Below are 24,221 nucleotides of genomic sequence, written 5' to 3' on the forward strand. Positions count from 1 at the left end.
GATGTTGCCTGGGCTGGGGAATTTTAGTTATGAGGAAAGATTGGATAGGCTGGGGTTGTTTTCTTTGGAACACAGGAGGCTGAGGCGAGACCTAATTGAGGTGTGTAAAATTATGAGGGGCCGAGATAGAGTGGATAGGAAGGACCTATTTCCCTTAGCAGAAGGGTCAATAATAGATTTCAAGTAATTGGTAGGAGGTTTACAGGGAATTTGAGGAGACATTTTTTCACCCAGTGAATGGTGGGGGTCTGGAATGCACTGCCTGAAAGGGTGGTAGAGGCAGAAACCCTCATCACGTTTAAAAAGTACTTGGATATGCACTTGAACTGCCGTAACCTACAAGGCTACGGACCAAGTGCTGTAAAGTGGGATTTGGGTGGATTGCTCTTTGTCGGCTGGCACGGACAAGATGGGCCGAATGGCCTCCTTCTGTGCTGTAAATTTCTATGATTCTGCCTGATCATGTGACATCTGCCCACACGACTTCTACAAATGTTATTACATTGTAGCCAGGATTGTTTAGTTTCCAATTCCGCCCATTTTGAAGCCAGGTCTCCGTTATGGCTACTATTGCATAACCCCATGTGGCAACTTGCGCCTGCAACTCGTCAATCTTATTTGTAACGCTCCTCGCATTAACACACATGCATTTCAACAGCATGCTAGTTGGCTTTGCTTTTTTCCTGAATTTAACTGCTGCTCTTTCTACATTCTTCTTTGTTCTGTTGCTGTTTGTCCCTCCGAGTTTTCTATGCACCTTGTCTCTCCTCTCTGCTGCTGTGTCCTGGTGGCCCTCCGCCAGTGTGTGTATTTTGGCTATCTTATTTTCTTCTTCTGCTTATTTCGGCCCTGTGTCTGGAGCCCCTTGCATTTGTGTAGCAGCAGGAGAATGTGCAGCGAAGAAATGGTCAAAGGAAAGCGAGAGAGAGAGAGAGAGAGAGCAGCAAAAAGGATGTTGATTGATTAAGAGCAGTGTGTGCGCGTGTGTGTGCAAAACGTCGAGCAGCCTGTGGCGGCAGCAAAAGCCTACTGCACCTGGTATTCCCAGGCAGTCTCCCATCCAAGTACTAACCAGGCCTGACTCTGCTTAGCTTCCGAGATCAGACGAGATCGGGCGCATTCAGACTAGTATGGCCGTAGGCATATGCTAGCTGGCTTTCTCTTTACTTAAAGCTGTCGCCCATTTTTTTCTCTTCTACGCATTCATACAAGTATTCAACACTCAATTTACATTTACAAATTTTACTCCTCCCGCAACCCCCCACCCCCCCTCCACCTCTTCTTGCTGCTCTGCCTCCCACACAAACAAACTACAAGCCCAACCCTTCATTGCCTTCTATTCAAATATTACATCAAATAAACATGCTCAAACACCAAGTCTTAAGGGCTGTAGCATCTTTCAAACTGGACAAATACCCAGGCCCGCATCAAATCTATCCCACACTCTTAAGAGAAGTAAGACACCAAATAGCACAGGCTCTCACCATCATTTTACAATCCTCTCTGGCTACAGGTGTGGTGCCCGACCACTGGAGGACTGCTAACGTGCTACCGTTCTTTCAAAAGGGAGAGAGGGATAGACCGCATAATTACAGGCCAGTCAGCCTAACCTCGGTGGTGGGAAAATTATTGGAAAAAGTTCTGAGGGACAGGAGAAATCTTCATTTAGAAAGACACGGATTAATCAGGGACAGTCAGCATGGATTTCTTAACGGAAGGTCGTGTCTGACTAACGCAATTCAATTTTTCGAGGAGGTAACAAGGAGGGTCGATGAGGGTAGTGCCTTTGATGTAGTCTATATGGATTTTAGCAAGGCTTTTGATAAGGTCCCGCATGCCAGATTGGTCACGAAAGTAAAAGCCCATGGGATCCAAGGCAAAGTGGCAAGTTGGATCCAAAATTGGCTCAGAGGCAGGAAACAAAGGGTAATGGTCGAAGGGTGTTTTTGTGACCGGAAGGCTGTTTCCAGTGGGGTTCCGCAGGGCTCACAGAATCACAGAAACCCCACAGTGCAGATAGAGGCCATTTCGGCCCATCGAGCCTGCAGCGACTCAGTACTGGGCCCTTTGCTTTTTCTGGTATATATCAATGATTTGGATTTGAATGTAGGAAGTATGATTAAGAAGTTTGCAGATGATACAAAAATTGGCCGTGTGGTTAATAATGAAACAGAATGCTGTAGACTGCAGGAAGATATCAATGGACTCGTCTAGTGGGCAGAACAGTGGCAAATGGAATTCAGTTGGAATACACAATAAATGGTAGGACACTGAGAAATGCAGAGGATCAGCGGGACCTTGGAGTGCATGTCCACAGATCCCTGAAGGTAGCAGGACAGGTAGATAAAGTGGTTAAGCAGGCATACGGGATACTTGCCTTTATTAGCCGAGGCGTAGAATATAAGAGCGGGGAGGTTATGCTTCAACTGTATAAAACACTAGTTAGGCCGCAGCTAGAGTGCCGCGTGCAGTTCTGGTCACCACATTACAAGAAGGATGCGATTGCACTAGAGAAGGTGCAGAGGAGATTTCCGAGGATGTTGCCTGGGCTGGGGAATTTTAGTTATGAGGAAAGATTGGATAGGCTGGGGTTGTTTTCTTTGGAACACAGGAGGCTGAGGCGAGACCTAATTGAGGTGTGTAAAATTATGAGGGGCCGAGATAGAGTGGATAGGAAGGACCTATTTCCCTTAGCAGAAGGGTCAATAATAGATTTCAAGTAATTGGTAGGAGGTTTACAGGGAATTTGAGGAGACATTTTTTCACCCAGTGAATGGTGGGGGTCTGGAATGCACTGCCTGAAAGGGTGGTAGAGGCAGAAACCCTCATCACGTTTAAAAAGTACTTGGATATGCACTTGAACTGCCGTAACCTACAAGGCTACGGACCAAGTGCTGTAAAGTGGGATTTGGGTGGATTGCTCTTTGTCGGCTGGCACGGACAAGATGGGCCGAATGGCCTCCTTCTGTGCTGTAAATTTCTATGATTCTGCCTGATCATGTGACATCTGCCCACACGACTTCTACAAATGTTATTACATTGTAGCCAGGATTGTTTAGTTTCCAATTCCGCCCATTTTGAAGCCAGGTCTCCGTTATGGCTACTATTGCATAACCCCATGTGGCAACTTGCGCCTGCAACTCGTCAATCTTATTTGTAACGCTCCTCGCATTAACACACATGCATTTCAACAGCATGCTAGTTGGCTTTGCTTTTTTCCTGAATTTAACTGCTGCTCTTTCTACATTCTTCTTTGTTCTGTTGCTGTTTGTCCCTCCGAGTTTTCTATGCACCTTGTCTCTCCTCTCTGCTGCTGTGTCCTGGTGGCCCTCCGCCAGTGTGTGTATTTTGGCTATCTTATTTTCTTCTTCTGCTTATTTCGGCCCTGTGTCTGGAGCCCCTTGCATTTGTGTAGCAGCAGGAGAATGTGCAGCGAAGAAATGGTCAAAGGAAAGCGAGAGAGAGAGAGAGAGAGAGAGAGCAGCAAAAAGGATGTTGATTGATTAAGAGCAGTGTGTGCGCGCAAAACGTTGAGCAGCCTGTGGTGGCAGCAAAAGCCTACTGCACCTGGTATTCCCAGGCAGTCTCCCATCCAAGTACTAACCAGGCCTGACTCTGCTTAGCTTCCAGAGATCAGACAAGATCGGGCGCATTCAGACTAGTATGGCCGTAGGCATATGCTAGCTGGCTTTCTCTTTACTTAAAGCTGTCGCCCATTTTTTTCTCTTCTACGCATTCATACAAGTATTCAACACTCAATTTACATTTACAAATTTTACTCCTCCCGCAACCCCCCACCCCCCCTCCACCTCTTCTTGCTGCTCTGCCTCCCACACAAACAAACTACAAGCCCAACCCTTCATTGCCTTCTATTCAAATATTACATCAAATAAACATGCTCAAACACCAAGTCTTAAGGGCTGTAGCATCTTTCAAACTGGACAAATACCCAGGCCCGCATCAAATCTATCCCACACTCTTAAGAGAAGTAAGACACCAAATAGCACAGGCTCTCACCATCATTTTACAATCCTCTCTGGCTACAGGTGTGGTGCCCGACCACTGGAGGACTGCTAACGTGCTACCGTTCTTTCAAAAGGGAGAGAGGGATAGACCGCATAATTACAGGCCAGTCAGCCTAACCTCGGTGGTGGGAAAATTATTGGAAAAAGTTCTGAGGGACAGGAGAAATCTTCATTTAGAAAGACACGGATTAATCAGGGACAGTCAGCATGGATTTCTTAACGGAAGGTCGTGTCTGACTAACGCAATTCAATTTTTCGAGGAGGTAACAAGGAGGGTCGATGAGGGTAGTGCCTTTGATGTAGTCTATATGGATTTTAGCAAGGCTTTTGATAAGGTCCCACATGCCAGATTGGTCATGAAAGTAAAAGCCCATGGGATCCAAGGCAAAGTGGCAAGTTGGATCCAAAATTGGCTCAGAGGCAGGAAACAAAGGGTAATGGTCGAAGGGTGTTTTTGTGACCGGAAGGCTGTTTCCAGTGGGGTTCCGCAGGGCTCACAGAATCACAGAAACCCCACAGTGCAGATAGAGGCCATTTCGGCCCATCGAGCCTGCACCGACTCAGTACTGGGCCCTTTGCTTTTTCTGGTATATATCAATGATTTGGATTTGAATGTAGGAAGTATGATTAAGAAGTTTGCAGATGATACAAAAATTGGCCGTGTGGTTAATAATGAAACAGAATGCTGTAGACTGCAGGAAGATATCAATGGACTCGTCTAGTGGGCAGAACAGTGGCAAATGGAATTCAGTTGGAATACACAATAAATGGTAGGACACTGAGAAATGCAGAGGATCAGCGGGACCTTGGAGTGCATGTCCACAGATCCCTGAAGGTAGCAGGACAGGTAGATAAAGTGGTTAAGCAGGCATACGGGATACTTGCCTTTATTAGCCGAGGCGTAGAATATAAGAGCGGGGAGGTTATGCTTCAACTGTATAAAACACTAGTTAGGCCGCAGCTAGAGTGCCGCGTGCAGTTCTGGTCACCACATTACAAGAAGGATGCGATTGCACTAGAGAAGGTGCAGAGGAGATTTCCGAGGATGTTGCCTGGGCTGGGGAATTTTAGTTATGAGGAAAGATTGGATAGGCTGGGGTTGTTTTCTTTGGAACACAGGAGGCTGAGGCGAGACCTAATTGAGGTGTGTAAAATTATGAGGGGCCGAGATAGAGTGGATAGGAAGGACCTATTTCCCTTAGCAGAAGGGTCAATAATAGATTTCAAGTAATTGGTAGGAGGTTTACAGGGAATTTGAGGAGACATTTTTTCACCCAGTGAATGGTGGGGGTCTGGAATGCACTGCCTGAAAGGGTGGTAGAGGCAGAAACCCTCATCACGTTTAAAAAGTACTTGGATATGCACTTGAACTGCCGTAACCTACAAGGCTACGGACCAAGTGCTGTAAAGTGGGATTTGGGTGGATTGCTCTTTGTCGGCTGGCACGGACAAGATGGGCCGAATGGCCTCCTTCTGTGCTGTAAATTTCTATGATTCTGCCTGATCATGTGACATCTGCCCACACGACTTCTACAAATGTTATTACATTGTAGCCAGGATTGTTTAGTTTCCAATTCCGCCCATTTTGAAGCCAGGTCTCCGTTATGGCTACTATTGCATAACCCCATGTGGCAACGTGCGCCTGCAACTCGTCAATCTTATTTGTAACGCTCCTCGCATTAACACACATGCATTTCAACAGCATGCTAGTTGGCTTTGCTTTTTTCCTGAATTTAACTGCTGCTCTTTCTACATTCTTCTTTGTTCTGTTGCTGTTTGTCCCTCCGAGTTTTCTATGCACCTTGTCTCTCCTCTCTGCTGCTGTGTCCTGGTGGTCCTCCGCCAGTGTGTGTATTTTGGCTATCTTATTTTCTTCTTCTGCTTATTTCGGCCCTGTGTCTGGAGCCCCTTGCATTTGTGTAGCAGCAGGAGAATGTGCAGCGAAGAAATGGTCAAAGGAAAGCGAGAGAGAGAGAGAGAGAGAGAGAGAGAGCAGCAAAAAGGATGTTGATTGATTAAGAGCAGTGTGTGCGCGTGTGTGTGCAAAACGTCGAGCAGCCTGTGGCGGCAGCAAAAGCCTACTGCACCTGGTATTCCCAGGCAGTCTCCCATCCAAGTACTAACCAGGCCTGACTCTGCTTAGCTTCCGAGATCAGACGAGATCGGGCACATTCAGACTAGTATGGCCGTAGGCATATGCTAGCTGGCTTTCTCTTTACTTAAAGCTGTCGCCCATTTTTTTCTCTTCTACGCATTCATACAAGTATTCAACACTCAATTTACATTTACAAATTTTACTCCTCCCGCAACCCCCCACCCCCCCTCCACCTCTTCTTGCTGCTCTGCCTCCCACACAAACAAACTACAAGCCCAACCCTTCATTGCCTTCTATTCAAATATTACATCAAATAAACATGCTCAAACACCAAGTCTTAAGGGCTGTAGCATCTTTCAAACTGGACAAATACCCAGGCCCGCATCAAATCTATCCCACACTCTTAAGAGAAGTAAGACACCAAATAGCACAGGCTCTCACCATCATTTTACAATCCTCTCTGGCTACAGGTGTGGTGCCCGACCACTGGAGGACTGCTAACGTGCTACCGTTCTTTCAAAAGGGAGAGAGGGATAGACCGCATAATTACAGGCCAGTCAGCCTAACCTCGGTGGTGGGAAAATTATTGGAAAAAGTTCTGAGGGACAGGAGAAATCTTCATTTAGAAAGACACGGATTAATCAGGGACAGTCAGCATGGATTTCTTAACGGAAGGTCGTGTCTGACTAACGCAATTCAATTTTTCGAGGAGGTAACAAGGAGGGTCGATGAGGGTAGTGCCTTTGATGTAGTCTATATGGATTTTAGCAAGGCTTTTGATAAGGTCCCACATGCCAGATTGGTCATGAAAGTAAAAGCCCATGGGATCCAAGGCAAAGTGGCAAGTTGGATCCAAAATTGGCTCAGAGGCAGGAAACAAAGGGTAATGGTCGAAGGGTGTTTTTGTGACCGGAAGGCTGTTTCCAGTGGGGTTCCGCAGGGCTCACAGAATCACAGAAACCCCACAGTGCAGATAGAGGTCATTTCGGCCCATCGAGCCTGCACCGACTCAGTACTGGGCCCTTTGCTTTTTCTGGTATATATCAATGATTTGGATTTGAATGTAGGAAGTATGATTAAGAAGTTTGCAGATGATACAAAAATTGGCCGTGTGGTTAATAATGAAACAGAATGCTGTAGACTGCAGGAAGATATCAATGGACTCGTCTAGTGGGCAGAACAGTGGCAAATGGAATTCAGTTGGAATACACAATAAATGGTAGGACACTGAGAAATGCAGAGGATCAGCGGGACCTTGGAGTGCATGTCCACAGATCCCTGAAGGTAGCAGGACAGGTAGATAAAGTGGTTAAGCAGGCATACGGGATACTTGCCTTTATTAGCCGAGGCGTAGAATATAAGAGCGGGGAGGTTATGCTTCAACTGTATAAAACACTAGTTAGGCCGCAGCTAGAGTGCCGCGTGCAGTTCTGGTCACCACATTACAAGAAGGATGCGATTGCACTAGAGAAGGTGCAGAGGAGATTTCCGAGGATGTTGCCTGGGCTGGGGAATTTTAGTTATGAGGAAAGATTGGATAGGCTGGGGTTGTTTTCTTTGGAACACAGGAGGCTGAGGCGAGACCTAATTGAGGTGTGTAAAATTATGAGGGGCCGAGATAGAGTGGATAGGAAGGACCTATTTCCCTTAGCAGAAGGGTCAATAATAGATTTCAAGTAATTGGTAGGAGGTTTACAGGGAATTTGAGGAGACATTTTTTCACCCAGTGAATGGTGGGGGTCTGGAATGCACTGCCTGAAAGGGTGGTAGAGGCAGAAACCCTCATCACGTTTAAAAAGTACTTGGATATGCACTTGAACTGCCGTAACCTACAAGGCTACGGACCAAGTGCTGTAAAGTGGGATTTGGGTGGATTGCTCTTTGTCGGCTGGCACGGACAAGATGGGCCGAATGGCCTCCTTCTGTGCTGTAAATTTCTATGATTCTGCCTGATCATGTGACATCTGCCCACACGACTTCTACAAATGTTATTACATTGTAGCCAGGATTGTTTAGTTTCCAATTCCGCCCATTTTGAAGCCAGGTCTCCGTTATGGCTACTATTGCATAACCCCATGTGGCAACTTGCGCCTGCAACTCGTCAATCTTATTTGTAACGCTCCTCGCATTAACACACATGCATTTCAACAGCATGCTAGTTGGCTTTGCTTTTTTCCTGAATTTAACTGCTGCTCTTTCTACATTCTTCTTTGTTCTGTTGCTGTTTGTCCCTCCGAGTTTTCTATGCACCTTGTCTCTCCTCTCTGCTGCTGTGTCCTGGTGGCCCTCCGCCAGTGTGTGTATTTTGGCTATCTTATTTTCTTCTTCTGCTTATTTCGGCCCTGTGTCTGGAGCCCCTTGCATTTGTGTAGCAGCAGGAGAATGTGCAGCGAAGAAATGGTCAAAGGAAAGCGAGAGAGAGAGAGAGAGAGAGAGAGAGAGAGCAGCAAAAAGGATGTTGATTGATTAAGAGCAGTGTGTGCGCGTGTGTGTGCAAAACGTCGAGCAGCCTGTGGCGGCAGCAAAAGCCTACTGCACCTGGTATTCCCAGGCAGTCTCCCATCCAAGTACTAACCAGGCCTGACTCTGCTTAGCTTCCGAGATCAGACGAGATCGGGCGCATTCAGACTAGTATGGCCGTAGGCATATGCTAGCTGGCTTTCTCTTTACTTAAAGCTGTCGCCCATTTTTTTCTCTTCTACGCATTCATACAAGTATTCAACACTCAATTTACATTTACAAATTTTACTCCTCCCGCAACCCCCCACCCCCCCTCCACCTCTTCTTGCTGCTCTGCCTCCCACACAAACAAACTACAAGCCCAACCCTTCATTGCCTTCTATTCAAATATTACATCAAATAAACATGCTCAAACACCAAGTCTTAAGGGCTGTAGCATCTTTCAAACTGGACAAATACCCAGGCCCGCATCAAATCTATCCCACACTCTTAAGAGAAGTAAGACACCAAATAGCACAGGCTCTCACCATCATTTTACAATCCTCTCTGGCTACAGGTGTGGTGCCCGACCACTGGAGGACTGCTAACGTGCTACCGTTCTTTCAAAAGGGAGAGAGGGATAGACCGCATAATTACAGGCCAGTCAGCCTAACCTCGGTGGTGGGAAAATTATTGGAAAAAGTTCTGAGGGACAGGAGAAATCTTCATTTAGAAAGACACGGATTAATCAGGGACAGTCAGCATGGATTTCTTAACGGAAGGTCGTGTCTGACTAACGCAATTCAATTTTTCGAGGAGGTAACAAGGAGGGTCGATGAGGGTAGTGCCTTTGATGTAGTCTATATGGATTTTAGCAAGGCTTTTGATAAGGTCCCGCATGCCAGATTGGTCACGAAAGTAAAAGCCCATGGGATCCAAGGCAAAGTGGCAAGTTGGATCCAAAATTGGCTCAGAGGCAGGAAACAAAGGGTAATGGTCGAAGGGTGTTTTTGTGACCGGAAGGCTGTTTCCAGTGGGGTTCCGCAGGGCTCACAGAATCACAGAAACCCCACAGTGCAGATAGAGGCCATTTCGGCCCATCGAGCCTGCAGCGACTCAGTACTGGGCCCTTTGCTTTTTCTGGTATATATCAATGATTTGGATTTGAATGTAGGAAGTATGATTAAGAAGTTTGCAGATGATACAAAAATTGGCCGTGTGGTTAATAATGAAACAGAATGCTGTAGACTGCAGGAAGATATCAATGGACTCGTCTAGTGGGCAGAACAGTGGCAAATGGAATTCAGTTGGAATACACAATAAATGGTAGGACACTGAGAAATGCAGAGGATCAGCGGGACCTTGGAGTGCATGTCCACAGATCCCTGAAGGTAGCAGGACAGGTAGATAAAGTGGTTAAGCAGGCATACGGGATACTTGCCTTTATTAGCCGAGGCGTAGAATATAAGAGCGGGGAGGTTATGCTTCAACTGTATAAAACACTAGTTAGGCCGCAGCTAGAGTGCCGCGTGCAGTTCTGGTCACCACATTACAAGAAGGATGCGATTGCACTAGAGAAGGTGCAGAGGAGATTTCCGAGGATGTTGCCTGGGCTGGGGAATTTTAGTTATGAGGAAAGATTGGATAGGCTGGGGTTGTTTTCTTTGGAACACAGGAGGCTGAGGCGAGACCTAATTGAGGTGTGTAAAATTATGAGGGGCCGAGATAGAGTGGATAGGAAGGACCTATTTCCCTTAGCAGAAGGGTCAATAATAGATTTCAAGTAATTGGTAGGAGGTTTACAGGGAATTTGAGGAGACATTTTTTCACCCAGTGAATGGTGGGGGTCTGGAATGCACTGCCTGAAAGGGTGGTAGAGGCAGAAACCCTCATCACGTTTAAAAAGTACTTGGATATGCACTTGAACTGCCGTAACCTACAAGGCTACGGACCAAGTGCTGTAAAGTGGGATTTGGGTGGATTGCTCTTTGTCGGCTGGCACGGACAAGATGGGCCGAATGGCCTCCTTCTGTGCTGTAAATTTCTATGATTCTGCCTGATCATGTGACATCTGCCCACACGACTTCTACAAATGTTATTACATTGTAGCCAGGATTGTTTAGTTTCCAATTCCGCCCATTTTGAAGCCAGGTCTCCGTTATGGCTACTATTGCATAACCCCATGTGGCAACTTGCGCCTGCAACTCGTCAATCTTATTTGTAACGCTCCTCGCATTAACACACATGCATTTCAACAGCATGCTAGTTGGCTTTGCTTTTTTCCTGAATTTAACTGCTGCTCTTTCTACATTCTTCTTTGTTCTGTTGCTGTTTGTCCCTCCGAGTTTTCTATGCACCTTGTCTCTCCTCTCTGCTGCTGTGTCCTGGTGGCCCTCCGCCAGTGTGTGTATTTTGGCTATCTTATTTTCTTCTTCTGCTTATTTCGGCCCTGTGTCTGGAGCCCCTTGCATTTGTGTAGCAGCAGGAGAATGTGCAGCGAAGAAATGGTCAAAGGAAAGCGAGAGAGAGAGAGAGAGAGAGAGAGAGAGAGAGCAGCAAAAAGGATGTTGATTGATTAAGAGCAGTGTGTGCGCGTGTGTGTGCAAAACGTTGAGCAGCCTGTGGCGGCAGCAAAAGCCTACTGCACCTGGTATTCCCAGGCAGTCGCCCATCCAAGTACTAACCAGGCCTGACTCTGCTTAGCTTCCGAGATCAGACGAGATCGGGCGCATTCAGACTAGTATGGCCGTAGGCATATGCTAGCTGGCTTTCTCTTTACTTAAAGCTGTCGCCCATTTTTTTCTCTTCTACGCATTCATACAAGTATTCAACACTCAATTTACATTTACAAATTTTACTCCTCCCGCAACCCCCCACCCCCCCTCCACCTCTTCTTGCTGCTCTGCCTCCCACACAAACAAACTACAAGCCCAACCCTTCATTGCCTTCTATTCAAATATTACATCAAATAAACATGCTCAAACACCAAGTCTTAAGGGCTGTAGCATCTTTCAAACTGGACAAATACCCAGGCCCGCATCAAATCTATCCCACACTCTTAAGAGAAGTAAGACACCAAATAGCACAGGCTCTCACCATCATTTTACAATCCTCTCTGGCTACAGGTGTGGTGCCCGACCACTGGAGGACTGCTAACGTGCTACCGTTCTTGCAAAAGGGAGAGAGGGATAGACCGCATAATTACAGGCCAGTCAGCCTAACCTCGGTGGTGGGAAAATTATTGGAAAAAGTTCTGAGGGACAGGAGAAATCTTCATTTAGAAAGACACGGATTAATCAGGGACAGTCAGCATGGATTTCTTAAGGGAAGGTCGTGTCTGACTAACGCAATTCAATTTTTCGAGGAGGTAACAAGGAGGGTCGATGAGGGTAGTGCCTTTGATGTAGTCTATATGGATTTTAGCAAGGCTTTTGATAAGGTCCCGCATGCCAGATTGGTCACGAAAGTAAAAGCCCATGGGATCCAAGGCAAAGTGGCAAGTTGGATCCAAAATTGGCTCAGAGGCAGGAAACAAAGGGTAATGGTCGAAGGGTGTTTTTGTGACCGGAAGGCTGTTTCCAGTGGGGTTCCGCAGGGCTCACAGAATCACAGAAACCCCACAGTGCAGATAGAGGCCATTTCGGCCCATCGAGCCTGCACCGACTCAGTACTGGGCCCTTTGCTTTTTCTGGTATATATCAATGATTTGGATTTGAATGTAGGAAGTATGATTAAGAAGTTTGCAGATGATACAAAAATTGGCCGTGTGGTTAATAATGAAACAGAATGCTGTAGACTGCAGGAAGATATCAATGGACTCGTCTAGTGGGCAGAACAGTGGCAAATGGAATTCAGTTGGAATACACAATAAATGGTAGGACACTGAGAAATGCAGAGGATCAGCGGGACCTTGGAGTGCATGTCCACAGATCCCTGAAGGTAGCAGGACAGGTAGATAAAGTGGTTAAGCAGGCATACGGGATACTTGCCTTTATTAGCCGAGGCGTAGAATATAAGAGCGGGGAGGTTATGCTTCAACTGTATAAAACACTAGTTAGGCCGCAGCTAGAGTGCCGCGTGCAGTTCTGGTCACCACATTACAAGAAGGATGCGATTGCACTAGAGAAGGTGCAGAGGAGATTTCCGAGGATGTTGCCTGGGCTGGGGAATTTTAGTTATGAGGAAAGATTGGATAGGCTGGGGTTGTTTTCTTTGGAACACAGGAGGCTGAGGCGAGACCTAATTGAGGTGTGTAAAATTATGAGGGGCCGAGATAGAGTGGATAGGAAGGACCTATTTCCCTTAGCAGAAGGGTCAATAATAGATTTCAAGTAATTGGTAGGAGGTTTACAGGGAATTTGAGGAGACATTTTTTCACCCAGTGAATGGTGGGGGTCTGGAATGCACTGCCTGAAAGGGTGGTAGAGGCAGAAACCCTCATCACGTTTAAAAAGTACTTGGATATGCACTTGAACTGCCGTAACCTACAAGGCTACGGACCAAGTGCTGTAAAGTGGGATTTGGGTGGATTGCTCTTTGTCGGCTGGCACGGACAAGATGGGCCGAATGGCCTCCTTCTGTGCTGTAAATTTCTATGATTCTGCCTGATCATGTGACATCTGCCCACATGACTTCTACAAATGTTATTACATTGTAGCCAGGATTGTTTAGTTTCCAATTCTGCCCATTTTGAAGCCAGGTCTCCGTTATAGCTACTATTGCATAACCCCATGTGGCAACTTGCGCCTGCAACTCGTCAATCTTATTTGTAACACACCTCGCATTAACACACATGCATTTCAACAGCATGCTAGTTGGCTTTGCTTTTTTCCTGAATTTAACTGCTGCTCTTTCTACATTCTTCTTTGTTCTGTTGCTGTTTGTCCCTCCGAGTTTTCTATGCACCTTGTCTCTCCTCTCTGCTGCTGTGTCCTGGTGGCCCTCCGCCAGTGTGTGTATTTTGGCTATCTTATTTTCTTCTTCTGCTTATTTCGGCCCTGTGTCTGGAGCCCCTTGCATTTGTGTAGCAGCAGGAGAATGTGCAGCGAAGAAATGGTCAAAGGAAAGCGAGAGAGAGAGAGAGAGAGAGAGAGAGAGCAGCAAAAAGGATGTTGATTGATTAAGAGCAGTGTGTGCGCGTGTGTGTGCAAAACGTTGAGCAGCCTGTGGCGGCAGCAAAAGCCTACTGCACCTGGTATTCCCAGGCAGTCGCCCATCCAAGTACTAACCAGGCCTGACTCTGCTTAGCTTCCGAGATCAGACGAGATCGGGCGCATTCAGACTAGTATGGCCGTAGGCATATGCTAGCTGGCTTTCTCTTTACTTAAAGCTGTCGCCCATTTTTTTCTCTTCTACGCATTCATACAAGTATTCAACACTCAATTTACATTTACAAATTTTACTCCTCCCGCAACCCCCCACCCCCCCTCCACCTCTTCTTGCTGCTCTGCCTCCCACACAAACAAACTACAAGCCCAACCCTTCATTGCCTTCTATTCAAATATTACATCAAATAAACATGCTCAAACACCAAGTCTTAAGGGCTGTAGCATCTTTCAAACTGGACAAATACCCAGGCCCGCATCAAATCTATCCCACACTCTTAAGAGAAGTAAGACACCAAATAGCACAGGCTCTCACCATCATTTTACAATCCTCTCTGGCTACAGGTGTGGTGCCCGACCACTGGAGGACTGCTAACGTGCTACCGTTCTTTCAAAAGGGAGAGAGGGATAGACCGCATAATTACAGGCCAGTCAGCCTAACCTCGGTGGTGGGAAAATTATTGGAAAAAGTTCTGAGGGACAGGAGAAATCTTCATTTAGAAAGACACGGATTAATCAGGGACAGTCAGCATGGATTTCTTAACGGAAGGTCGTGTCTGACTAACGCAATTCAATTTTTCGAGGAGGTAACAAGGAGGGTCGATGAGGGTAGTGCCTTTGATGTAGTCTATATGGATTTTAGCAAGGCTTTTGATAAGGTCCCGCATGCCAGATTGGTCACGAAAGTAAAAGCCCATGGGATCCAAGGCAAAGTGGCAAGTTGGATCCAAAATTGGCTCAGAGGCAGGAAACAAAGGGTAATGGTCGAAGGGTGTTTTTGTGACCGGAAGGCTGTTTCCAGTGGGGTTCCGCAGGGCTCACAGAATCACAGAAACCCCACAGTGCAGATAGAGGCCATTTCGGCCCATCGAGCCTGCACCGACTCAGTACTGGGCCCTTTGCTTTTTCTGGTATATATCAATGATTTGGATTTGAATGTAGGAAGTATGATTAAGAAGTTTGCAGATGATACAAAAATTGGCCGTGTGGTTAATAATGAAACAGAATGCTGTAGACTGCAGGAAGATATCAATGGACTCGTCTAGTGGGCAGAACAGTGGCAAATGGAATTCAGTTGGAATACACAATAAATGGTAGGACACTGAGAAATGCAGAGGATCAGCGGGACCTTGGAGTGCATGTCCACAGATCCCTGAAGGTAGCAGGACAGGTAGATAAAGTGGTTAAGCAGGCATACGGGATACTTGCCTTTATTAGCCGAGGCGTAGAATATAAGAGCGGGGAGGTTATGCTTCAACTGTATAAAACACTAGTTAGGCCGCAGCTAGAGTGCCGCGTGCAGTTCTGGTCACCACATTACAAGAAGGATGCGATTGCACTAGAGAAGGTGCAGAGGAGATTTCCGAGGATGTTGCCTGGGCTGGGGAATTTTAGTTATGAGGAAAGATTGGATAGGCTGGGGTTGTTTTCTTTGGAACACAGGAGGCTGAGGCGAGACCTAATTGAGGTGTGTAAAATTATGAGGGGCCGAGATAGAGTGGATAGGAAGGACCTATTTCCCTTAGCAGAAGGGTCAATAATAGATTTCAAGTAATTGGTAGGAGGTTTACAGGGAATTTGAGGAGACATTTTTTCACCCAGTGAATGGTGGGGGTCTGGAATGCACTGCCTGAAAGGGTGGTAGAGGCAGAAACCCTCATCACGTTTAAAAAGTACTTGGATATGCACTTGAACTGCCGTAACCTACAAGGCTACGGACCAAGTGCTGTAAAGTGGGATTTGGGTGGATTGCTCTTTGTCGGCTGGCACGGACAAGATGGGCCGAATGGCCTCCTTCTGTGCTGTAAATTTCTATGATTCTGCCTGATCATGTGACATCTGCCCACACGACTTCTACAAATGTTATTACATTGTAGCCAGGATTGTTTAGTTTCCAATTCCGCCCATTTTGAAGCCAGGTCTCCGTTATGGCTACTATTGCATAACCCCATGTGGCAACTTGCGCCTGCAACTCGTCAATCTTATTTGTAACACTCCTCGCATTAACACACATGCATTTCAACAGCATGCTAGTTGGCTTTGCTTTTTTCCTGAATTTAACTGCTGCTCTTTCTACATTATTCTTTGTTCTGTTGCTGTTTGTCCCTCCGAGTTTTCTATGCACCTTGTCTCTCCTCTCTGCTGCTGTGTCCTGGTGGCCCTCCGCCAGTGTGTGTATTTTGGCTATCTTATTTTCTTCTTCTGCTTATTTCGGCCCTGTGTCTGGAGCCCCTTGCATTTGTGTAGCAGCAGGAGAATGTGCAGCGAAGAAATGGTCAAAGGAAAGCGAGAGAGAGAGAGAGAGCAGCAAAAAGGATGTTGATTGATTAAGAGCAGTGTGTGCGCGTGTGTGTGCAAAACGTTGAGCAGCCTGTGGCGGCAGCAAAAGCCTACTGCACCTGGTATTCCCAGGCAGTCTCCCATCCAAGTACTAACCAGGCCTGACTCTGCTTAGCTTCCGAGATCAGACGAGATCGGGCGTATTCAGACTAGTATGGCTGTAGGCATATGCCAGCTGGCTTTCTCTTTACTTAAAGCTGTCGCCCATTTTTTTCTCTTCTACACATTCATACAAGTATTCAACACTCAATTTACATTTACAAGTTTTACTCCTCCCGCAACCCCCCCACCTCTTCTTGCTGCTCTGCCTCCCACACAAACAAACTACAAGCCCAACCCTTCATTGCCTTCTATTCAAATATTACATCAAATAAACATGCTCAAACACCAAGTCTTAAGGGCTGTAGCATCTTTCAAACTGGACAAATACCCAGGCCCGCATCAAATCTATCCCACACTCTTAAGAGAAGTAAGACACCAAATAGCACAGGCTCTCACCATCATTTTACAATCCTCTCTGGCTACAGGTGTGGTGCCCGACCACTGGAGGACTGCTAACGTGCTACCGTTCTTTCAAAAGGGAGAGAGGGATAGACCGCATAATTACAGGCCAGTCAGCCTAACCTCGGTGGTGGGAAAATTATTGGAAAAAGTTCTGAGGGACAGGAGAAATCTTCATTTAGCAAGACACGGATTAATCAGGGACAGTCAGCATGGATTTCTTAACGGAAGGTCGTGTCTGACTAACGCAATTCAATTTTTCGAGGAGGTAACAAGGAGGGTCGATGAGGGTAGTGCCTTTCATGTAGTCTATATGGATTTTAGCAAGGCTTTTGATAAGGTCCCGCATGCCAGATTGGTCACGAAAGTAAAAGCCCATGGGATCCAAGGCAAAGTGGCAAGTTGGATCCAAAATTGGCTCAGAGGCAGGAAACAAAGGGTAATGGTCGAAGGGTGTTTTTGTGACCGGAAGGCTGTTTCCAGTGGGGTTCCGCAGGGCTCACAGAATCACAGAAACCCCACAGTGCAGATAGAGGCCATTTCGGCCCATCGAGCCTGCAGCGACTCAGTACTGGGCCCTTTGCTTTTTCTGGTATATATCAATGATTTGGATTTGAATGTAGGAAGTATGATTAAGAAGTTTGCAGATGATACAAAAATTGGCCGTGTGGTTAATAATGAAACAGAATGCTGTAGACTGCAGGAAGATATCAATGGACTCGTCTAGTGGGCAGAACAGTGGCAAATGGAATTCAGTTGGAATACACAATAAATGGTAGGACACTGAGAAATGCAGAGGATCAGCGGGACCTTGGAGTGCATGTCCACAGATCCCTGAAGGTAGCAGGACAGGTAGATAAAGTGGTTAAGCAGGCATACGGGATACTTGCCTTTATTAGCCGAGGCGTAGAATATAAGAGCGGGGAGGTTATGCTTCAACTGTATAAAACACTAGTTAGGCCGCAGCTAGAGTGCCGCGTGCAGTTCTGGTCACCACATTACAAGAAGGATGCGATTGCACTAGAGAAGGTGCAGAGGAGATTTCCGAGGATGTTGCCTGGGCTGGGGAATTTTAGTTATGAGGAAAGATTGGATAGGCTGGGGTTGTTTTCTTTGGAACACAGGAGGCTGAGGCGAGACCTAATTGAGGTGTGTAAAATTATGAGGGGCCGAGATAGAGTGGATAGGAAGGACCTATTTCCCTTAGCAGAAGGGTCAATAATAGATTTCAAGTAATTGGTAGGAGGTTTACAGGGAATTTGAGGAGACATTTTTTCACCCAGTGAATGGTGGGGGTCTGGAATGCACTGCCTGAAAGGGTGGTAGAGGCAGAAACCCTCATCACGTTTAAAAAGTACTTGGATATGCACTTGAACTGCCGTAACCTACAAGGCTACGGACCAAGTGCTGTAAAGTGGGATTTGGGTGGATTGCTCTTTGTCGGCTGGCACGGACAAGATGGGCCGAATGGCCTCCTTCTGTGCTGTAAATTTCTATGATTCTGCCTGATCATGTGACATCTGCCCACACGACTTCTACAAATGTTATTACATTGTAGCCAGGATTGTTTAGTTTCCAATTCCGCCCATTTTGAAGCCAGGTCTCCGTTATGGCTACTATTGCATAACCCCATGTGGCAACTTGCGCCTGCAACTCGTCAATCTTATTTGTAACACTCCTCGCATTAACACACATGCATTTCAACAGCATGCTAGTTGGCTTTGCTTTTTTCCTGAATTTAACTGCTGCTCTTTCTACATTATTCTTTGTTCTGTTGCTGTTTGTCCCTCCGAGTTTTCTATGCACCTTGTCTCTCCTCTCTGCTGCTGTGTCCTGGTGGCCCTCCGCCAGTGTGTGTATTTTGGCTATCTTATTTTCTTCTTCTGCTTATTTCGGCCCTGTGTCTGGAGCCCCTTGCATTTGTGTAGCAGCAGGAGAATGTGCAGCGAAGAAATGGTCAAAGGAAAGCGAGAGAGAGAGAGAGAGAGAGAGCAGCAAAAAGGATGTTGATTGATTAAGAGCAGTGTGTGCGCGTGTGTGTGCAAAACGTTGAGCAGCCTGTGGCGGCAGCAAAAGCCTACTGCACCTGGTGTTCCCAGGCAGTCTCCCATCCAAGTACTAACCAGGCCTGACTCTGCTTAGCTTCCGAGATCAGACGAGATCGGGCGTATTCAGACTAGTATGGCCGTAGGCATATGCTAGCTGGCTTTCTCTTTACTTAAAGCTGTCGCCCATTTTTTTCTCTTCTTCGACACATTCATACAAGTATTCAACACTCAATTTACATTTACAAGTTTTACTCCTCCCGCAACCCCCCCACCCCCCCTCCACCTCTTCTTGCTGCTCTGCCTCCCACACAAACAAACTACAAGCCCAACCCTTCATTGCCTTCTATTCAAATATTACATCAAATAAACATGCTCAAACACCAAGTCTTAAGGGCTGTAGCATCTTTCAAACTGGACAAATACCCAGGCCCGCATCAAATCTATCCCACACTCTTAAGAGAAGTAAGACACCAAATAGCACAGGCTCTCACCATCATTTTACAATCCTCTCTGGCTACAGGTGTGGTGCCCGACCACTGGAGGACTGCTAACGTGCTACCGTTCTTTCAAAAGGGAGAGAGGGATAGACCGCATAATTACAGGCCAGTCAGCCTAACCTCGGTGGTGGGAAAATTATTGGAAAAAGTTCTGAGGGACAGGAGAAATCTTCATTTAGAAAGACACGGATTAATCAGGGACAGTCAGCATGGATTTCTTAACGGAAGGTCGTGTCTGACTAACGCAATTCAATTTTTCGAGGAGGTAACAAGGAGGGTCGGTGAGGGTAGTGCCTTTGATGTAGTCTATATGGATTTTAGCAAGGCTTTTGATAAGGTCCCGCATGCCAGATTGGTCACGAAAGTAAAAGCCCATGGGATCCAAGGCAAAGTGGCAAGTTGGATCCAAAATTGGCTCAGAGGCAGGAAACAAAGGGTAATGGTCGAAGGGTGTTTTTGTGACCGGAAGGCTGTTTCCAGTGGGGTTCCGCAGGGCTCACAGAATCACAGAAACCCCACAGTGCAGATAGAGGCCATTTCGGCCCACCGAGCCTGCACCGACTCAGTACTGGGCCCTTTGCTTTTTCTGGTATATATCAATGATTTGGATTTGAATGTAGGAAGTATGATTAAGAAGTTTGCAGATGATACAAAAATTGGCCGTGTGGTTAATAATGAAACAGAATGCTGTAGACTGCAGGAAGATATCAATGGACTCATCTAGTGGGCAGAACAGTGGCAAATGGAATTCAGTTGGAATACACAATAAATGGTAGGACACTGAGAAATGCAGAGGATCAGCGGGACCTTGGAGTGCATGTCCACAGATCCCTGAAGGTAGCAGGACAGGTAGATAAAGTGGTTAAGCAGGCATACGGGATACTTGCCTTTATTAGCCGAGGCGTAGAATATAAGAGCGGGGAGGTTATGCTTCAACTGTATAAAACACTAGTTAGGCCGCAGCTAGAGTGCCGCGTGCAGTTCTGGTCACCACATTACAAGAAGGATGCGATTGCACTAGAGAAGGTGCAGAGGAGATTTCCGAGGATGTTGCCTGGGCTGGGGAATTTTAGTTATGAGGAAAGATTGGATAGGCTGGGGTTGTTTTCTTTGGAACACAGGAGGCTGAGGCGAGACCTAATTGAGGTGTGTAAAATTATGAGGGGCCGAGATAGAGTGGATAGGAAGGACCTATTTCCCTTAGCAGAAGGGTCAATAATAGATTTCAAGTAATTGGTAGGAGGTTTACAGGGAATTTGAGGAGACATTTTTTCACCCAGTGAATGGTGGGGGTCTGGAATGCACTGCCTGAAAGGGTGGTAGAGGCAGAAACCCTCATCACGTTTAAAAAGTACTTGGATATGCACTTGAACTGCCGTAACCTACAAGGCTACGGACCAAGTGCTGTAAAGTGGGATTTGGGTGGATTGCTCTTTGTCGGCTGGCACGGACAAGATGGGCCGAATGGCCTCCTTCTGTGCTGTAAATTTCTATGATTCTGCCTGATCATGTGACATCTGCCCACACGACTTCTACAAATGTTATTACATTGTAGCCAGGATTGTTTAGTTTCCAATTCTGCCCATTTTGAAGCCAGGTCTCCGTTATAGCTACTATTGCATAACCCCATGTGGCAACTTGCGCCTGCAACTCGTCAATCTTATTTGTAACACTCCTCGCATTAACACACATGCATTTCAACAGCATGCTAGTTGGCTTTGCTTTTTTCCTGAATTTAACTGCTGCTCTTTCTACATTATTCTTTGTTCTGTTGCTGTTTGTCCCTCCGAGTTTTCTATGCACCTTGTCTCTCCTCTCTGCTGCTGTGTCCTGGTGGCCCTCCGCCAGTGTGTGTATTTTGGCTATCTTATTTTCTTCTTCTGCTTATTTCGGCCCTGTGTCTGGAGCCCCTTGCATTTGTGTAGCAGCAGGAGAATGTGCAGCGAAGAAATGGTCAAAGGAAAGCGAGAGAGAGAGAGAGAGAGAGAGAGAGAGCAGCAAAAAGGATGTTGATTGATTAAGAGCAGTGTGTGCGCGTGTGTGTGCAAAACGTTGAGCAGCCTGTGGCGGCAGCAAAAGCCTACTGCACCTGGTATTCCCAGGCAGTCGCCCATCCAAGTACTAACCAGGCCTGACTCTGCTTAGCTTCCGAGATCAGACGAGATCGGGCGCATTCAGACTAGTATGGCCGTAGGCATATGCTAGCTGGCTTTCTCTTTACTTAAAGCTGTCGCCCATTTTTTTCTCTTCTACGCATTCATACAAGTATTCAACACTCAATTTACATTTACAAATTTTACTCCTCCCGCAACCCCCCACCCCCCCTCCACCTCTTCTTGCTGCTCTGCCTCCCACACAAACAAACTACAAGCCCAACCCTTCATTGCCTTCTATTCAAATATTACATCAAATAAACATGCTCAAACACCAAGTCTTAAGGGCTGTAGCATCTTTCAAACTGGACAAATACCCAGGCCCGCATCAAATCTATCCCACACTCTTAAGAGAAGTAAGACACCAAATAGCACAGGCTCTCACCATCATTTTACAATCCTCTCTGGCTACAGGTGTGGTGCCCGACCACTGGAGGACTGCTAACGTGCTACCGTTCTTTCAAAAGGGAGAGAGGGATAGACCGCATAATTACAGGCCAGTCAGCCTAACCTCGGTGGTGGGAAAATTATTGGAAAAAGTTCTGAGGGACAGGAGAAATCTTCATTTAGAAAGACACGGATTAATCAGGGACAGTCAGCATGGATTTCTTAACGGAAGGTCGTGTCTGACTAACGCAATTCAATTTTTCGAGGAGGTAACAAGGAGGGTCGATGAGGGTAGTGCCTTTGATGTAGTCTATATGGATTTTAGCAAGGCTTTTGATAAGGTCCCGCATGCCAGATTGGTCACGAAAGTAAAAGCCCATGGGATCCAAGGCAAAGTGGCAAGTTGGATCCAAAATTGGCTCAGAGGCAGGAAACAAAGGGTAATGGTCGAAGGGTGTTTTTGTGACCGGAAGGCTGTTTCCAGTGGGGTTCCGCAGGGCTCACAGAATCACAGAAACCCCACAGTGCAGATAGAGGCCATTTCGGCCCATCGAGCCTGCACCGACTCAGTACTGGGCCCTTTGCTTTTTCTGGTATATATCAATGATTTGGATTTGAATGTAGGAAGTATGATTAAGAAGTTTGCAGATGATACAAAAATTGGCCGTGTGGTTAATAATGAAACAGAATGCTGTAGACTGCAGGAAGATATCAATGGACTCGTCTAGTGGGCAGAACAGTGGCAAATGGAATTCAGTTGGAATACACAATAAATGGTAGGACACTGAGAAATGCAGAGGATCAGCGGGACCTTGGAGTGCATGTCCACAGATCCCTGAAGGTAGCAGGACAGGTAGATAAAGTGGTTAAGCAGGCATACGGGATACTTGCCTTTATTAGCCGAGGCGTAGAATATAAGAGCGGGGAGGTTATGCTTCAACTGTATAAAACACTAGTTAGGCCGCAGCTAGAGTGCCGCGTGCAGTTCTGGTCACCACATTACAAGAAGGATGCGATTGCACTAGAGAAGGTGCAGAGGAGATTTCCGAGGATGTTGCCTGGGCTGGGGAATTTTAGTTATGAGGAAAGATTGGATAGGCTGGGGTTGTTTTCTTTGGAACACAGGAGGCTGAGGCGAGACCTAATTGAGGTGTGTAAAATTATGAGGGGCCGAGATAGAGTGGATAGGAAGGACCTATTTCCCTTAGCAGAAGGGTCAATAATAGATTTCAAGTAATTGGTAGGAGGTTTACAGGGAATTTGAGGAGACATTTTTTCACCCAGTGAATGGTGGGGGTCTGGAATGCACTGCCTGAAAGGGTGGTAGAGGCAGAAACCCTCATCACGTTTAAAAAGTACTTGGATATGCACTTGAACTGCCGTAACCTACAAGGCTACGGACCAAGTGCTGTAAAGTGGGATTTGGGTGGATTGCTCTTTGTCGGCTGGCACGGACAAGATGGGCCGAATGGCCTCCTTCTGTGCTGTAAATTTCTATGATTCTGCCTGATCATGTGACATCTGCCCACACGACTTCTACAAATGTTATTACATTGTAGCCAGGATTGTTTAGTTTCCAATTCCGCCCATTTTGAAGCCAGGTCTCCGTTATGGCTACTATTGCATAACCCCATGTGGCAACTTGCGCCTGCAACTCGTCAATCTTATTTGTAACACTCCTCGCATTAACACACATGCATTTCAACAGCATGCTAGTTGGCTTTGCTTTTTTCCTGAATTTAACTGCTGCTCTTTCTACATTATTCTTTGTTCTGTTGCTGTTTGTCCCTCCGAGTTTTCTATGCACCTTGTCTCTCCTCTCTGCTGCTGTGTCCTGGTGGCCCTCCGCCAGTGTGTGTATTTTGGCTATCTTATTTTCTTCTTCTGCTTATTTCGGCCCTGTGTCTGGAGCCCCTTGCATTTGTGTAGCAGCAGGAGAATGTGCAGCGAAGAAATGGTCAAAGGAAAGCGAGAGAGAGAGAGAGAGCAGCAAAAAGGATGTTGATTGATTAAGAGCAGTGTGTGCGCGTGTGTGTGCAAAACGTTGAGCAGCCTGTGGCGGCAGCAAAAGCCTACTGCACCTGGTATTCCCAGGCAGTCTCCCATCCAAGTACTAACCAGGCCTGACTCTGCTTAGCTTCCGAGATCAGACGAGATCGGGCGTATTCAGACTAGTATGGCTGTAGGCATATGCCAGCTGGCTTTCTCTTTACTTAAAGCTGTCGCCCATTTTTTTCTCTTCTACACATTCATACAAGTATTCAACACTCAATTTACATTTACAAGTTTTACTCCTCCCGCAACCCCCCCACCTCTTCTTGCTGCTCTGCCTCCCACACAAACAAACTACAAGCCCAACCCTTCATTGCCTTCTATTCAAATATTACATCAAATAAACATGCTCAAACACCA

At 46.4% G+C, this 24,221-nt stretch overlaps 9 non-coding genes and 1 pseudogene across 9 annotated transcripts; all 10 read right to left on the reverse strand.

Moving 5' to 3' along the window:
* Positions 1-1,023: 1,023 nt before the first annotated feature.
* On the reverse strand, positions 1,024-1,142 carry LOC147103719 (5S ribosomal RNA). The gene has a single exon (XR_015072654.1). It is a non-coding gene; the product is annotated as a 5S ribosomal RNA (ribosomal RNA).
* Positions 1,143-3,555: 2,413 nt separating this feature from the next.
* Positions 3,556-3,675, reverse strand: LOC147103720 (5S ribosomal RNA; annotated as a pseudogene).
* Positions 3,676-6,100: 2,425 nt separating this feature from the next.
* On the reverse strand, positions 6,101-6,219 carry LOC147103721 (5S ribosomal RNA). Its single transcript, XR_015072834.1, has one exon. It is a non-coding gene; the product is annotated as a 5S ribosomal RNA (ribosomal RNA).
* A 2,427-nt stretch (positions 6,220-8,646) lies between these two features.
* On the reverse strand, positions 8,647-8,765 carry LOC147103722 (5S ribosomal RNA). Its single transcript, XR_015072655.1, has one exon. It is a non-coding gene; the product is annotated as a 5S ribosomal RNA (ribosomal RNA).
* Positions 8,766-11,194: 2,429 nt separating this feature from the next.
* On the reverse strand, positions 11,195-11,313 carry LOC147103723 (5S ribosomal RNA). The gene has a single exon (XR_015072736.1). It is a non-coding gene; the product is annotated as a 5S ribosomal RNA (ribosomal RNA).
* Positions 11,314-13,738: 2,425 nt separating this feature from the next.
* LOC147103724 (5S ribosomal RNA) lies at positions 13,739-13,857 on the reverse strand. Its single transcript, XR_015072737.1, has one exon. It is a non-coding gene; the product is annotated as a 5S ribosomal RNA (ribosomal RNA).
* Positions 13,858-16,270: 2,413 nt separating this feature from the next.
* On the reverse strand, positions 16,271-16,389 carry LOC147103725 (5S ribosomal RNA). The gene has a single exon (XR_015072816.1). It is a non-coding gene; the product is annotated as a 5S ribosomal RNA (ribosomal RNA).
* Positions 16,390-18,798: 2,409 nt separating this feature from the next.
* Positions 18,799-18,917, reverse strand: LOC147103726 (5S ribosomal RNA). The gene has a single exon (XR_015072785.1). It is a non-coding gene; the product is annotated as a 5S ribosomal RNA (ribosomal RNA).
* A 2,429-nt stretch (positions 18,918-21,346) lies between these two features.
* Positions 21,347-21,465, reverse strand: LOC147103727 (5S ribosomal RNA). Its single transcript, XR_015072738.1, has one exon. It is a non-coding gene; the product is annotated as a 5S ribosomal RNA (ribosomal RNA).
* A 2,413-nt stretch (positions 21,466-23,878) lies between these two features.
* LOC147103728 (5S ribosomal RNA) lies at positions 23,879-23,997 on the reverse strand. The gene has a single exon (XR_015072818.1). It is a non-coding gene; the product is annotated as a 5S ribosomal RNA (ribosomal RNA).
* Positions 23,998-24,221: the final 224 nt, after the last annotated feature.

Source organism: Somniosus microcephalus, chromosome 19, assembly GCF_052327205.1.
Source record: "Somniosus microcephalus isolate GS21.2 chromosome 19, FLI_Smic_1.0, whole genome shotgun sequence".
NCBI classification, from domain to species: domain Eukaryota; kingdom Metazoa; phylum Chordata; class Chondrichthyes; order Squaliformes; family Somniosidae; genus Somniosus; species Somniosus microcephalus.